Source organism: Dipodomys spectabilis, unplaced genomic scaffold, assembly GCF_019054845.1.
Source record: "Dipodomys spectabilis isolate Male_0828 unplaced genomic scaffold, ASM1905484v1 ptg000140l, whole genome shotgun sequence".
Taxonomy (NCBI): domain Eukaryota; kingdom Metazoa; phylum Chordata; class Mammalia; order Rodentia; family Heteromyidae; genus Dipodomys; species Dipodomys spectabilis.
The window spans coordinates 29,471,165-29,485,000 of NW_024870817.1; the positions used below are offsets into that span (position 1 = coordinate 29,471,165).

A 13,836-nucleotide genomic window follows, 5' to 3' on the forward strand; every position below is an offset into this window, starting at 1 on the left:
GGGGGGGGGGGAGTACGGTCGTGGGGCCAGTGCCCTGCTTGGGTGTGTGTGTGTGTGTGTGTGTGTGTGTGTGTGTGTGTGTGTGTGTGTGTGTGTGTTGATACTAGGGCTTGCACTCAGAATCTGAGCACTGACCTTTAGCTTTTTTGGGGGGGGGGGGAGTACGGTCGTGGGGCCTGAACTCTGGGCCTGGGCGCTGTCCCTCAGCTCTTCAGCTCAAGTCTAGCATTCTACCACTTGAGCCACAGCGCCACTTCCGGCTTTTTTTTTCTTTTTGCTTATGTGGTGCTGAGGAATCGAACCCAGGGCCTCATGCATGCAAGGCAAGCGCTCTACCACTGAGCCATCTTCCCAGTGCCGACCTTTAGCTTTTTTGTTCAAGGATGGCACTCTACTACTTAAGCCATAGCTCCTCTTTTGAGTATTTTGGTGATTAATTGGAGATGAGTCTTATAACTTTCCTGCCTGGACTAGCTTCAAACTGTGATCTTCAGATATTAGCCTCCTGAGTAGCTAGGATTATAGGCATGAACCTATGATTTTCTAAAGAGTACTGTATATAACACTAGCTTTAGAAGATGTGAAAAATGAGGATATTTTGGTCAAATAAGTAGAAATTGGAGATCTAAATGCATTTAGAGTTCCATAGTTTCTAGGAAATCAAGAAATGGCCTAGAAAACTCCATAACCCTGTTTAATCTCATAGATCTCCAACTTAACTGATCACCAAAGAATCCTTTCTGTTTGGTTCACGACACCTCCTGCGAGTGATGTGTGAGGTCCCTTGCAGAATGTTGTGGTTCCTCATGTCTACCGTCCCTTCCTCCTTTCGTCACCTGGCTTCTCAGCGTCGGTTAGCACTGTCTGGGGGTCCAGGGAGGGGTTTTTCAAAGTATTCATAGTCATCTTGAATTATGTGAGACCATCCATGCCTCCAGTATGCCACTGCAGTTTTTGATGTTTCAGAAGCTAATGCTGTTTGGAGTCTACTGTTCATGGAGCCAGTCAGGAATAATACAACACCAGTCACCCCCGTATGAATCCACTTTCCTTTTTATTCTTTTGTAAAAGTTAAAAGCAACCATATGTGTGATAATGCTGCTTCAACTTTTGTGTCACCTTTCACATTTTCATTCACAGGGAAAGCACGAGTGAGGATTAGAAAATCTGTTCTAGTCACAGAAGAGCATAGGCAAAAACATTTCCTTTGAGGCTAAGATGCATTTTTTCCTTAGCAGTTCAAGCTGTGCTCCTGTGTGGAACGGCAGGAAAGGCCAAGGATCTGACACAAGAGTGGGCAGGTGACAGGAGTCCTATAGGTTTTTTTACCCATCCATTCTCTGAGTGGGGAAGGAGGGAGGGAGAGAGAAAGAGAAAGTGTGTGTGTGGGGGGGGGTAGTGGGGGAGGAGAAGGAGAGGGAGAGGGAGAATTGTACTCCGGGTCTTGTGTGCTCACTCATAGCAGGTATTCTACCACTTGGGCCACACCTCAAGTTCCAACTTTTTGCTGGTTAATTGGAAATGAGTCTTATGAATTGGTCTGGCCAGGCTGGCTCCGAACCACAAGTCTTAGACCTTAGCCTCCCTGAGTAATGAAGATGATAGGTGTGAACCACCAGTGTCCAGCCTACTTGCCCACTTTGTACGAGGTGGCTATTTTGTATCACTTAGTGGGTATTCTACCATTTACACCATACTCCCAGAAATGAGTGTACAGAAATAATCAGAAATAGACAAAAGAGTCAGCCCTGTTCTTGAGTTTATGCTGATTTGTTCCTAAAGTCATTTGTGAGGATTTGTCTGTCCAGGTCCTGTATAGGCACTGAGCACACTGCTGCAAGCTGAACAACATAAGTATACTTGTGGAATGTACTTACTAGTGGTTGTAGAGAGAGACATTTCTGGGAATCTAAAATAAATTTTTCTCATTTTAGGCATGGGAAAGAGCAGAGAGGTTATTTACCTTGTCTAAAATGTCACAGCTTGACCAGGCAATCAGTCTGCTTTCATTGGGTGAGATGACTCAAGCCTAAAATCCTAGCTACTTGGGAGATGGAGTTCAAGGGATCATAGTTTGAGGCCCGCCTGAGCATAACAGTTCAGACTCTATCCTATAGCTGGGTGCAGTGGCCTGTCCTTTCTAGTGCACAGGAAGCACAAGTAGGAGGATCACAGTGGGCCTGGGAAGGGAGACACTACCTTGAAAATAACCAAGACAAAAAGGTCTGGGCATGTGGCTAAAGTGGTAGACTACCTGCCAAGTGCTAGGACCTGAGGTTCAATCCCCAATATAGAAAAAAAAGTGCATGTAACAGAGAGTCTGTCTACTTAATGTTTCCACTGTTGGTCTAAAGTTTTCTCTGGCACATATGGTGATGGAAAACAACAACAACAATAATGTGAACATAAGAAGCATTGCCTGGAAATGAGCTTCATTCTCTCAAGCTCTTATAACTGAAAGATGTGTGTCCCGACTGCATAGACTTGTCTCAATGACACGTTTGCAACAAACAGACGGCTCAAAGTTTCGCTTTGCAGCAAACTGACTTTTCAGCCTTATGCAAGTTATTTGTCCCTGTTTTATTGTGGAAAATGATAGAGTGGTGTTGGGATGGTGGAAGAGGCAAAAGTTTGGGTGTCGTTGGAGATGAGAAAATACAGGTAAAACACCATCCTCCTATCAAAAGTGGTGGGTGCTTAGCACATGATGTCCAGCTCTGAGAGCAAGTACATGACATGATTCTATAGGCAAAGGTTGTGTGTTCTGAGAAGCCAGGACTGTTGGTGTCATGGTGTCTAGAGTGAGCAGTTTTGTTTGGAGTTTCTTTACATAGAAGGGTGGCATTCCATGTGTGCTCTGGTTTGTGAGACACACAAGGAGAGATGCATAGCACTTTCCTCTTATTTCCATATTTCCTGTGACACTATATTGGGAAAACAAGAGGGCTTTTATCCTCACATAGTTTCCCTTCTAAGATGGTTTCAATCCTCTAACTGAGAGCTCTTTAGAACTATGGCATGTAGTTTAATATTTTTAATCCAGATATAGCCCCTTTGAGTCTGGAAAGCTGTGACCTGAGACTGAGGTCAGTGGTGAGGAAGCAGATAGATACTTAGTTAGTGATGTAATTGTCTCTCACCTTTATCTGCCCAGATTGGGTTGAGCACCATTTTCCTAGAAGTTGGAACTCTGGACATTTTCAACACGATTTTGTTTAAAAAGGTAGAAACATCAACATTTTATCAATAGAGTGAAACTTTACCCTTAAATTACTTATTTAGCATGAAATTGTTTTGTCTATATAACTTCAATGATTATTATATATATATATATATATTTCATCACAATTTTAAAAGTCAGACACAGAAAGAAAAACACTGCATGTACTCAGTCATTGGTGTAACTTTGGAAAGTTGAATTCATAGAAGAAGAGAGAAAAATAATGATACTAGAGGTTGAGAAGGGAAAAGAAAGGGAGCAGCTGAGGAAGGCAGATAGATAAAGCTCCATAGAATGAGTAAGCTTTAGTGTTCTATAGCGTGGCTGGGTGACTGTATTTACAATGGCACATATTTTAAGAACTAGAAAAGATGAATTTATAGGCTCCCCAAACAGATTATTATACACTGTAAACATGTATTAAATGATAAGACTGTACCTCCTAAACATGTATGATTATGTGTCAAGTAAAAAAGATGTTCTTTTGGCAGTGCTAGAGTTTGAACCCAGGACTGTGTGATTGCTAGGCAAGGGCTCCACCACTTGAGGTACAACTCAGTCCTTTTTTGCTTTGGTTATTTTTTGGATAGGGTCTGTGTTTTTGTCCAGAGCTAGCCTCAGACTGCAGTCTCTTACCTATACTCTTGCATAGCTGGGGATTGCAGTGGTTAACCACCATGTCTTGTTACTTTCCTGGGTGATCGTTGTGGTAGTTGTACTAAGGTTTGAATGTAGGGCCCTGTGCTTGCTAGGCTACCACTGGAGGCATATTCCAGCCTTACTTTTTGCTGGTTATTTTTAAGATTGGGTTCCTAGAAATTTTTTGCCCGAATTGGACTCTAGCTACAATCCTTCAGCTTCCCCAAGTAGCTAGGATTACAGGTGTGAATCATAAGTACCAGACTACCTGTCTCAAAAATGGATGTCTTATTCTCTTTTTTGGGGGGGGAGGGTCTGGTCATGGGGCCTAAACTCTGGGCCTGGGCGCTGTCTCTTGGCTGTACAGTTCAAGGTTAGCGCTCTACCACTTGAGCCACAGTGCCACTTCCGGCTTTTTTTCTTTTTGCTTATGTGGTGCTGAGGAATCGAACCCAGGGCCTCATGCATGCAAGGCAAGCACTCTACCACTGAGCCACCTTCCCAGCCCATGAATGTCTTATTCTTGAGCTGGGCTGGTCTCTAAGTGTGATCTTCCCAATGTCTGCCTCGTGAATACCTGGAGTCGCAGGTTAATTTACCACTACATCCAGCATAAAACAATTTTTAAAAATATTAAAAAATAGATACAGAGAATATTCCTCTTGCTTTGTGATTTTTTTCTTTCATTTTACAGAGAAGCTCAGACTTTTCCAACATTTCTTTAGGCCTTACCAGTCTTTTTCTCCTAAAAGGAACACTTTCATCATTAAAAGACATAAGACAAAGATAGGATATCAAGCTGATATTATTTTTCCATATCATTATAATACTACTAGCATTTTCTCTCATATAAATGAAGATTCTCCTCCCCATATTCTAGGATATTTCAGAAATAAAGGACATTAGAGAACTTTACATGAGCTCATAGTTCAGAGTTCTCAGCAGCTTACCTGGAGGCAACAGATTCTTTCCTATCTGATGTAGATTCTATCTTCCAGCTGGGTCAAATTAGCAGGCTGAGGAGGAAGAGCATTCAGCTCTGCTGAGGATCCTGGTGGTGTTGAATGAGTTCAACAGGAAGCTGTAGCTACAGTCAGGTTCTTTCTTGAAGCACAATCTAAATTTGAAGACTTGGGACATAGAAGTAAGCCTACAACAAACTAAGTTTTGTTTATGTCTTTGAAAGATGACCTGCCTCATCTTATGCAAGGAATTGATTAAATTAGGACAATTATGTCCTGACTTTACTTTGAAATATAAAGACTTAGAGCTTCTGCTTAATAGATAATTACAATCAAATTTTTAGATATCTTTTTCTTCATGACTGAATTCTTTTCTCTTGAGATATTAGGTGTGTCAGATAAAGAGGACGTATAACACTTTATGCAAAATATATTAAACATAGAAATGCCATATATTCCTACAATTATACTTATAGGCATGTGCTCAAGAGAAACAAAAACATACCTGCGTTAGTACACAAAGGTCCTTGTCCATAATAGACAATAGTGGACACAGCCCACATTAGCCAAGGATGAATAGACAAAATGTGAGAGAGCAATGAAGCAATATGGGTAATCAAGGATCATGAAGTATTTAGGGGAATGTCATGGCGAAACCCCTTACTATGTAGAGTTTAATATATACTAATGACATAAACTTCAAACTAAACATGAATGTACTGATACAGTACCAGCAATGGTTGAACCTCAAAAACATTTCACAACTTGAAAGAAGCCAATTACAAAAGACTAGATTCTAGGATTCCATTTGTATGAAACATTCTAAATAGGCAAGCCCATTGATGGCGGATTAAGCTAGTGGGTGGTTGGGGCTAAGTTTCAGGAAGTGGCTAGGAGTATTGAGGAAATGATGGGGGTGAGTGTTAATGCATGGAGTGTCTTAGTGGAGTGAGGCAAATATTTGATAATTGACAGTGGTGATCGTTGGTTTGTATGTTAAATGGAAGGATTGAATGGTCTGGGAACCAAAATTCAACAAACCTGTCACATATATGTGCACAATTTATGTATTAATTTTTGCATGCACTCCTTTAATGGCTAGATATTTTTCTTAGTTATTTTTGAGTTTTCTTTTATTTATTTTTTTATTATGAAAATACTATACAGAGGGGTTACAATTACATGGGCAAGATAATGAGTACATTTCTTATCAAGCGTTTTTGAGTTTTCTTAAGCAATTACTTTTGTGGCTCAGAAAAATAAAGAAAAATTACTGAAAGTACTTAAATTAAAAATCCTATTTCAAAAAAAGTATCTTCTTACTGGGCATCAGGGACTTATACCTGTAATACTAGCTATTCAGAAAACTGAGATCTGAAGATCGAGGTTCGAAACCTAGTCAGGCAGGAAATCCATGAGACTCCTATTTCTAATTAACCACCAAAAAGGTAGAAGTGGAGCTGTGGCACAAGTGGGTAGAACATCAGCTTTGAGAGAAAAACCTAGGGACAGCATCCAGGCCCTGAGTTCAAGCCTTAGTACCAGAAAAGAGATGTCTTATATTCTTCCTGAACTAAGTCATCGTGTAACTATCAAAATGACACTGTAAAAGGGCACTTTCTGGAGTTGCTGCTACCTCTTCTGCTTCTACATTCAGGAGGGCTGCTTTGTGCTTATGGAGTTGACTGGAAAGCTGGTGCTTTCATTTGAGCAAGGCTTTTTTTTAATTTTAATTTTTTGTGAACATACTGTACAGAGGGGTTACAATTACATGAGCAAGATAATAAGTACATTTCTTATCAAGCATTGCAGCTTCCTCCTTTGTTTACCCTTCACATCTCTTCCCAGCCTCCCCCTGGCCCCCCACCCAATCCCCGCCCCCCCCCACCGTACCAAAGTTGTAAAGTTTTCCCCATCTCCTCCACAAATTATACTGACATCAAATATAGTGAAAGCAGGGGTTATACTGTGGGGGAGGGACATACAAAGCAACAAAGAAATAATCTTATAAATGCGTTAGAAACAAATGCATGAAAGAAAAAAAATTTAAATACATATCTAAGGGTTCATTTTCCTAACATCACATTATCTGACCTTTTCTGCTTGACTCATACATATACTAGATATTGCAAATAAGGGAAACCATGGGACCTATGTTTCTTTGGGCCTGGCTTACTTCACTTAATATAATTTTTTCCAAGCCTTTCCATTTCCTAACAAATGGGGCAATGTCATTCTTTCTGATGGAAGCATAGAATTCCATTGTGTATATATAACACATTTTCTTGATCCATTCATCTACTCAGGGGCATCTGGATTGGTTCCATATCTTAGCTATAATAAATAATGCTGCAATAAACATAGTTGTGCTGGTAGCTTTAGTGTGGTCTTGTTTGTAAACATTTGGGTAAATGCCCAAAAGTGGGATTGCTGGGTCATAGGGGAGCTCTATGTGAAGTCTTTTCAGGAACCTCCATACTGCTTTCCAAAGTGATTAAACAACTTTACACTCCCACCAACAATGAAGTAAGGTTCCCTTCTGTCCACATCCCCTCCAGCATCTGTTGTTGTTAGAATTCTTGATTATAGCCATTCTAACTGGGGTGAGGTGGTATCTCAATGTTGTTTTGATTTGCATTTCTTTTATGGCTAGGGAGGTTGAGCATTTCTTCATGTGTCTATTGGCCATCCTTCTTTCTTCTTCAGAGAAGTTTCTCTTCAAGTCTTTAGCCCACTTATTTATGGGGCAGTTGTTTCTTTGAGGATTTGTTGTTGGGGGATTTAATTTTTTGAGTTCCAAGTATATTTTAGATATGAGACCCTTGTCCGTTGTATGGCTAGTGAAGATCTCCCAATCTGTGGGCTTTCTATTGATCTTGCTAGCTATGTCCTTTGCCATGCAGAAGCTCTGCAACTTCATGCAATCCCATTTGTCCAACCTTTCTTTGATTTGTTGTGTTTCCGGGTCTCTATTAAGAAAATTTCGGCCTGAGCCAAGAAGACCTAGGGTTTCTCCTATTCCATCCTGTAATGTTTTCAGAGTGTCTGTTTTAACTACGAGGTCTTTGATCCATTTGGAGTTGATTCTGGTGCAGGGTGATATATCAGGATCTAGCTTTAGTTTTCTACAAGTATTTAACCAATTTTGCCAGCACCATTTACTGAAGAGGCTGTCTTTCTTCCATTCTATTTTTTTAGCTCCCTTATCCAAGATTAGATGGCTATAGGTCTGTAGGTTCATTTCTGGGTTTTCAATTCTATTCCATTGGTCTTGAGGTCTGTTCTTATGCCAGTACCAAGCTGTTTTGATTACTATGGCTTTATAGTAGAGTTTGAAATTTGGTATTGATATTCCACCAGCAGTGTTCTTTCCGTTGAGGAGCGTTTTTGCTATTCGGGGTCTTTTATTGTTCCATATGAATTTTTGGATTGCCTCTTCTATTTCCTTGAAGAATGAAGTTGGAATTTTGATAGGTATCCCATTGAATTTGTAGATAGCCTTGGGAAGTATTGCCATTTTCACCATGTTAATCTTTCCAATCCAGGAGCATGGGAGGTTTTGCCATTTTCTAAGTTCTGTTTTGATTTCCTTTTTCAAGATTTTAAAGTTTTCATCATAGAGGTCCTTCACTTCTTTGGTTAAGTTAATTCCTATGTATTTTATTTTTTGAGGGGCTATTACAAATGGAGTTACTTTCCTAATTTCAGCCACGCTTTTCTCACTGTTGGCATACAGAAAAGCCATTGATTTTTGGGGGTTAATTTTATACCCTGCTACTTTGCCAAAATTTTGAATCAGCTTGAGTAATTTGGGAGTGGAGTCTATGGGATTCTTTAAATACAAGATCATGTCATCTGCAAAGAGGGAGAGTTTTATTTCTTCTTTCCCTATTTGAATCCCCTTTATGTTTGCATCTTGTCATTGCTGTGGCTAGGCATTCTAGTACTAGATTGAAGAGAAGTGGAGAGAATGGACATCCTTGTCTTGTTCCTGAGTTAAGAGGAAATGGCTTTAGTTTTTCACCATTAAGTATAATACTGGGTGTAGGTTTGTCATATACAGCCTTTATTGTAATGAGGAATGTTCCATGGATTCCTAATTTTTCCAAAACCTTCATCATAAAGGGTTGGATCTTGTCAAATACTTTTTCTGCATCTATTGAGATACCCATGTGGTTCTTATCCTTGCTCCTGTTGATGTGATGAATAATATTAATTGATTTACGTATATTGAACCAGCTTTGCATCCCCTGAAATGAATCCTGTTTGATCGTGGTGTATGATTTTTTGGATGAATTGTTGAAGTCGATTGGCCAAAATTTTGTTGAGAAGTTTTGCATCAATGTTCATCAAAGAAATGGGTCTATAGTTCTCTTTCTTTGATGAGTCCCCTGCCTCGTTTTTGGGATGAGGGTTATGATGGCTTCATAGAATGTGTTCGGTAGTGAACTTTCTCTTTCAATTTTATTGAAGAGTTGGAGGAGTATTGGTGTGAGCTCTGCTTTGAAGACCTTGTAGAAATCCGCTGTAAAACCATCTGGTCCTGGACTTTTCTTAGCTAGGAGGTCTCTTATTGCTGTTTCTATTTCATTGCTTGATATGGGCCTGTTAAGATGGCTTAGCTCATCTTGGTTTAGTTTTGGCATGTCAATATTTGCTAGGAAAAGGTCCATTTCTGTCAAGTTCTCAAACTTATTAGCATAAAGTTTTGTGAATATTCCCTTATAATGTTCTGAATCTTGGTTGTTTCCGTGGTGATGTTTCCATTCTCATCTCTGAGTTTATTTATTTGGGTGTGTTCTCTTCTTTTTCTGATAAGATTTGCTAAGGGTCTGTCAATTTTGTTAATTTTTTTGAAGAACCAACTCTGTTTTCTTGATTCTTTCTATAGCTTTTTTGGATTCTAATTCATTTAATTCTGATTTAATTTTAGTTATTTCTTTCCGTCTACTGGATTGGGGTTTATCTTGTTGCTCTTTTTCAAGGAGGTTTAGATGTGTCATTAAATTGTTGGTTTCAGATCTCTCCAATTTGTTGATGTAGGAGCTCAGAGCTATAAACTTGCCTCTGAGTACTGCCTTTGTTGTGTCCCAGAGGAGCTGGTAATTTGTGTGTTCATTTTTGTTGAATAGCATGAACATTTGAATTTCCTTTCTAATCTCTTCCATGACCGACACGTGATTCAGCAGTGTGTTGTTCAGCCTCCATGTGTTACAGGACTTTCTTTGGTGGCTTTTGGTGTTGAGTTCTAATTTTATTCCCTTGTGGTCAGAGAGAATGCAAGGTATAACTTCAATGTTTCTGAATTTAGACAAGTTTGCTTTGTGGCCTGAAATGTGGTCTGTTTTAGAAAATGTCCCATGTGCTGCTGAGAAAAATGTGTATTCTGATGCTGCTGGGTGAAATATTCGGTAGATGTCTGTTAAATCTAGTTGATCTATGCAGCTGTTTAGATCTGCGGTTTCTCTGTTGAGTTTTTGCCGAGTTGATCTATCTAGTGGGGAGAGTGGTGTGTTAAAATCCCCAACAATTAATGTCTTTGGATCTATGTGGGATTTGAGGGAAAGTAGTGTTTCTTGGATAAATTTGGGTGCTCCATTGTTTGGCGAATAGATATTTAGAATTTTAATATCCTCCTGAAGGAGAGATCCCTTAACTAGTATGTAGCAACCTTCTTTATCTCTTCTCACGAATTTTAATTTGAAGTCTATTTTATCTGATATTAGGATTGCAACTCCCGCCTGTTTATGGGGGCCATTTGCTTGGTAGATTTTGCTCCAGCCTTTAACATTGAAAATGTGTTTGTTTTTATGGGCAAGATGTGACTCCTGAAGGCAGCAGATAGAAGGATCTTGTTTTTTAATCCAACTAGACAGTCTATGTCGCTTAATTGGAGAGTTAAGTCCGTTAATGTTAAGAGATAGGACTGAGAGGTATTTGGGAGTTCCTGCCATGTTATCCACCTTCTTGGGGGTGAGCAAGGCTTTTTTGATAGTTCTGTGGATAAAAATCTCTTTGTTTCTCTCCGTCTGCATGTATAGTAGTTAGGCAAAATGAACACTCTTGTGAGTACTGCCACTTGTAGGAGAAAGGAATGAATTGAGATGTTGAAACAGAAATCCAAAATGTTGTCATTAGTCTTTGGATGAAGAGTTCAGTTTTTCTTTTTACATGGCTTTTATGCTGACAGAAGAATCAAGGGGCCGGGCTCCGGTGGCTCACGCCTTTAATCCTAGTTACTCAGGAGGCTGAGATCTGAGGATCACGGTTCAAAGCTAGCCCAGGCAGAAAAGTCTGTGAGACTCTTTTTTTTTTCGGGGGGGGGGGGTCCGGTTGTGGGGCCTGAACTCTAGGCCTGGGCGCTGTCCCTCAGCTCTTCAGCTCCAGGCTAGCGCTCTACCACTTGAGCCACAGTGCCACTTCAGGCTTTTTTCTTTTTGCTTATGTGGTGCTGAGGAATCGAACCCAGGGCCTCAGGCATGCAAGGCAAGCGCTCTACAACTGAGCCACCTTCCCAATCCCCTGTAAGACTCTCATCTCCAGTAAACCACTAGAAAACCAGAAGTGACGCTGTGGCTCAAGCAGTAGAGCGCTCGCCTTGATCTGAAGAGCACAGGGACAGCGCCCAAGGCCAGAGTTCAAGCCCACTACTGACCAAAAAAAAAAAAAAAAAAAAAAGAATCAAGGAATCAGTTTGCAAGGAATCAGTCATCTGACAAGCTTGGCTTTTCAGAAATTACAATCAGTCATTCAGCTGGACATCGGTGGCTCATGTCTGTAATCCTAGTTACTCAGGAGGCTGAGATCTGAAGATTGAGATTCAAAGCCAGCCTGGCCAAAAGAGTCCTTGAGACTCTACCTCTGTCAGGCTGTAGGCATAGCATCAAGTGTTAAATTGCCACCAAGCAAGCAAATGGAGTGAATGGGAGAGAAATTTCTGAACTCAAGCTTCAGTACCAAGACACACACATTAAAAATAGTGTTAGCATTGGAAATGTTTGAGCTACTTACAAAGATAAGTAGCATACCCTCTCCAGTCCTGCTCCACAGCTGATATGAAGATGTAGGGTGGAGGGAAAGAAGGGTTTGTTCATCCTCCTCTAGCATAGGCCTAAGCAGGAAATAGAAATCAACTTGACCCTAGTTCTCTCAGAATTCACAGCCAATGGCAAGAAAGGATTCATTTGTAGACTGATTTCCTTTTGTGTTGCCAGAAGGGTACACGGGGAGCCTGCCACTACTGTGGGGGGGCAGGGGGCGGGGCTGTGCTTTGTGGCATCTGTAAGACAGGTTGAAGGAAGGGGAGAACTTGAGGCTTGCATTCCAGCTGTGTCCTCGATGTACCCAGTGATCTAAGCCAGCGAGTAGACTTGGTTGAGGACGAGTTGAACCTGAGAGTTACGGATAACGGCATTCTCAGTGGGGGTCTGGCTGACTCTGATGAGAGACTTTATTTTTTCAATCTCTTTTCTCTCTTTCTGGGGAAGGGATTTTGATGGCACCGCCAAGCGGCAATTAAAAGTGAATATAGAACATGCTGTAATTGGGGTGGTGGTGGTGGAGGGGAAGCTTTTGCTTTGCTTAGGTCTAGACTATGGTCTCCTATTGCGAAAGGAGATGGTAAAACTTGTACACAGATCTCAGATCCTTTTAAAGGCAAATCTACTTCTTAATGAGGCATTGACATTAATCTTACAGCTACTTTACCTGGATTAAAAAACCCTATGTTTGCTGATGCTGTGTCACTAGTGAACATAATTATTAGAGATTATCTCTTGTTCCATTATAGTTTGGCAATAAAAGAAAACATGTTTATCAAGTTGGGTTAGTCTGATTTAGAGAGGTAATCCTACCTTCTGGGTGGGCCTTGGCAAGATTAATAGGAATTTCAAATGGAATAGCTAGAGTTACAGATACCATTATCTGCTGCAGGTTGCTATAGCAACGGGTGGTTTGATTGCTCTGTGCAGTTGGTGGTACAGTGGGTTAGTGTAAAAGGATCCTACCAATTTAGCAGAAACTCTCTTGGAGCAATTTAATTAAATTCCAGTAGAATGAGTGCTGAAGATGTAGTTCTGTTTGGTACTAAATTAATTAAAGACGTGTCTCCTCAATCCACACATTTTCATAAAATAATTTTAGGAGAAAGTTTTCATGAGTTTGAAAGTTATTTTAAAATTCGAGCTTAGGGCCTTGTGCTTGCTAGGCAGGTGTGCTACCACTTAAGTCACACCCATAGCTCTTTTTACCCTGGTTGTTTTTAAGATAGGGTCCCATTTTCTGCATCACCACCTTCCTAATTATTTCTGTTGTGGCTAAGATGACCTGTACATACCACCATGCCTAAGCTTTTGCTGTTGAGATGAGGTCTTGTGAACAATTTTACCTGGACTAGCCTGGCACTGTGCTCCTCATGCCCTCAGCTCCGATGTAGTTGGATGACAAGTGCGTGCCACCTTATCCAACTATTGGTTGAGGCAGAGTCTTGGTTAACTTTTTGTCTAGGCTGGCTTTGATCTGGGATCCTGCTATTCTCAGCCTCCCAAGTAGTTAGGATTACATGGGTGAGCCAGTGCCCCCAGCTTGAAAGATATTTTAAAGGAATTCTAATTCTTTTTATTGTTTTTGTTTTTGTTTTGGTCTGGTTGTGGGGCCTGAACTCTGGGCCTGGGCACTGTCCCTCAGCTCTTCAGCTCAAGGCTAGCGCTCTACCACTGGAGCCACAGCGCCACTTCCGGCCTTTTTTCTTTTTTGCTTATGTGGTGCTGAGGAATCGAACCCAGGGACTCAGGCATGCGCAAGGCAAGCGCTCTACCACTGAGCCACCTTCCCAGCCCAGGAATTCTAAATCTTATGAAAATTGATCTGTCTTAGTATAATTAGTAGTATTTGTTTAAAAGTGAATAAATCACAGTACCCTATAAGGAAACTATGTAGGCCTGCCAAAGCAAAAATCAGTTCACTTGCCTTTGAGGTGGGGTGTGGGGAGTGAGAATGATGCTGGATCTGAACTAT

The 13,836-nt window shown here is 40.7% G+C and overlaps 1 protein-coding gene across 1 annotated transcript in view; it reads left to right on the top strand.

The window, feature by feature from the left end:
* The window catches only part of Arhgef28 (Rho guanine nucleotide exchange factor 28), a 222,749-nt gene that overhangs the window by 77,224 nt on the left and 131,689 nt on the right, over positions 1-13,836 (top strand). The gene's annotated exons all lie outside the window — the stretch shown is intronic.